Genomic DNA, 3,068 nt, shown 5'->3' with positions numbered 1-3,068 from the left:
ATTTTTACAAATGACTTGTTTATGAACTGTGGCTTACATAAATTCACGAAATAAAAACTTTTTGAAAGAATCTACAAATAATATTTTTTTCAATTATCATTTACCCCTCTGAGATTGGTTGCTTTTCTTGCCAGAGATCGCGTGATGGCCGCTACTGTCGTCGGTGGAGGATGATCAGTTATTCTCACCAGAGTATATTTAAAATGTATGGATTCCTGTTTACCAAACATTCATGCATGGTGACAGTGTTTTTCTTCCATTTTATTTATTAGTAGTGTAAACCGAATTTTGAAGAAATATTCCATGTTTCTGAACATTAATAATATATATATAATAAATAAATATATATGAAAAACAATGCTTTGACTCAGAAATCGTATATTTTACGGTGGATTTGGTTAAAAAGGAACCGTTCCATATAAAATGCAAGAAACGTGACGTAACACGTGACACTTTCAAAATTAGACACTATGACATGCACATGCGTAGTCACGGTGGCCGAGAGGTTAAGGCGTTGGACTCGAAATCCAATGGGGTTTCCCCGCACAGGTTCGAATCCTGTTCGTGACGGATTTTTTTTCCAGGGTTTCAACTTTAATGACGTGGTACTCGGATGCAAACACACGCCACGTTTTCTACGCTACTATAGAAATATGAGGAGGATGTGTGTGATTGTGTTGTTCATTTTTGCATAAATAACGTCAGGAAAACTCAGCTATTCCCGTATCCCGAAAGGCCGCCTGACATCAGTGTTGCCAGATTGGGCTAGGAGTAATTTTGTATGTACTTTTCTACCAAAGCTCTTTATAGTCTGTGTGTTCGTGTGTGTGTAGTATGTAGTGTGTAGTGTGTAGTGTATAGTGTGTGTGCGTGCGTGTGTGTGTGTGTGTGTGTGTGTGTGTGTGTGTGTGTGCGTGCGTGCGTGTGTGCGTGTGTGCGTGTGTGTGTGTGTTTGTGTGTGTTTGGGCATTTGCATGCGTGCGTGATTTATTCACGGTTTTCCAAAATCTTCGTGGTAGCCTACAGACTAAACTATCCAGACAAACCTTATGCGTGTTGTGCCGAAAAAAATCTGCGTGCTAAATTAAGCTATTTTGCATCGCTCCCTGTATTTCAGAATCAGAATCATAACTTTTATGATAACTTATTGTCCCAGTACACAAGAGTACAAATCTTAGGCTTGGTTTCTCAACAGCCACATAGCAGCAACAATACAATAAAAGTAAATAGAGAGAAAAATATGTAAAAATAAGTAGCAGCATAGATCACAATAAAAAAAAAGGATAAAATGTAGTAAGTCGTTATATGAGAAACTAAAACAGTGGTAATAAGTTATAATAATTAATGAGGTGTAGTAGAGTGTAAAGTGTATTGTAAACCGTTACACCTCCTTACTTCCAGCCTACATATGTGTATTCAACAACTCTCAGGTTTTCCCGTTTGGAGGGGTTGGTTATAGCGTTTTGCCCCCATTCACCTCCCATATTAATAATATTATTATAGAAAGTATTAAAAAAAAAAGCAATACAAATGAATAATTAAAACGTCTAAATGTTTGGCCATAAGAGTTTACATTGATATGCCCAACTTCTTGGTATTGATTTGGTGTTAATTACCGGTACTGAAAATCTGATGGAGGAGATAATTACACCCAAGTATAATGACGAAGGCCCAGAATAACAATAGTGTGGCCTGCTTTGCAACCCCACTAACCAGGGCCTTCGGCGTGTCAGAGGTCATATGAACCACTGGGCTCCATGAAGCCTGTAAAAAGATGTATTGTCTGTATAATTTTAAGAGAAATATGTGTTTTTTCAAGGAGTTTTAATTGCTAAAAATGTTAGCCTATGTTTACGTTGAATATTGATACATTCCTATTTCCTCAGTAAAAAATGGAACCAAAAATGCAATCCCCTCAGTCTAGTCAATCATTTGTAATTGCATTCTTAAGATAAATGAAATAATAATGAAGTCAGTCGCACCAGCAGGGTGTGGTTACACACAACCCAACCGGTAACAAAACATCACAATGAAGACTACAATGACAAAATAGCTCCTGCCGATTTTACCCGGGTGTTACGCCCTGCACTGCTGTTATTAATCATCTCAATCAGAATCAGAATGAGGACTACTTTTATTACATCCTATTGCACAAGTACACAAGAGTACAATTCTTAGGCTTGGTTCCTCAACAGCCACATAACAGCAGCAATACATGATAATGTAAAGAAAGAGAAGTACAATTCTAATTATGTAAAAAAATAAGGAAAAATAAGGAGCAGCCTAGATCATAATTATAAATAATAGTAATACAAATAAAGCAAGTAATAATAAGAGATACTAAGACGGGGGTAATAAGTAATAATAAGAAATTAGGTGTAGTAAAGTGTAGCGTAAAGAGTTCTAGTGGTAATGTTAGTGCTAGTAATGGTTACTAATATCACCACAAATGCTTATTCACTTAACTTCTTCACATGTCAATACTTACGATGGCAAATTTCGTAATTGTCTTGATCAGTAAATCAGCCCTGATTTTAGAATCACGGCTGATTTCCTCGCAAATGGCATCAAATGCCATTTGATACCATCCTAAAAATTGGCCAGTTTGCCATCACATCACATCCATTATATTCCAAATCAGTGTTTAGCAGCTTCCGTAGATGTTCCTTTGTTTAGTCTGACCGGGGTTCGAACAAACAGGGTTTAACCCTAACCCCCTAAATCTAACCCTTCCCTGGCTATAACCTTAATATGGGGACAGGCCTAACCCTAACCCTATCACCTGCGGGGTTAAACAACAGACTAAATCATCTTGCATCTTTAATGCATCTTAGCGGTGGAGCCAAAAAAGAGGCCTCTTTCAAAGAGTACCAGTCCCTCTGCCAGTATAATATGAACATTCCCACTGCCAGTACTAAGATGAACATTCCCACTGCCAGTATGAACATTCCCTCTACCAGTACTAAAATGAACATTCCCTACAGTACTAAGATGAACAGTCCCAGTACCAGTACTAAGATGAACATTCCCACTACTGGTACTCAAAGTGGGAGGAGAGGATTCACAGG

At 37.7% G+C, this 3,068-nt stretch overlaps 1 non-coding gene across 1 annotated transcript; it reads left to right on the top strand.

Annotated features, from left to right (window-relative positions):
- The first annotated feature begins 488 nt into the window (after window positions 1–488).
- On the top strand, window positions 489–570 carry trnas-cga (transfer RNA serine (anticodon CGA)). The gene has a single exon. It is a non-coding gene; the product is annotated as a tRNA-Ser (tRNA).
- Window positions 571–3,068: the final 2,498 nt, after the last annotated feature.

This window comes from Gadus chalcogrammus, chromosome 7 (assembly GCF_026213295.1).
Source record: "Gadus chalcogrammus isolate NIFS_2021 chromosome 7, NIFS_Gcha_1.0, whole genome shotgun sequence".
NCBI lineage: Eukaryota > Metazoa > Chordata > Actinopteri > Gadiformes > Gadidae > Gadus > Gadus chalcogrammus.
The sequence above is the reverse complement of the archived record's forward strand: the minus strand, read 5'-3'. Positions and strand labels throughout refer to the sequence as shown.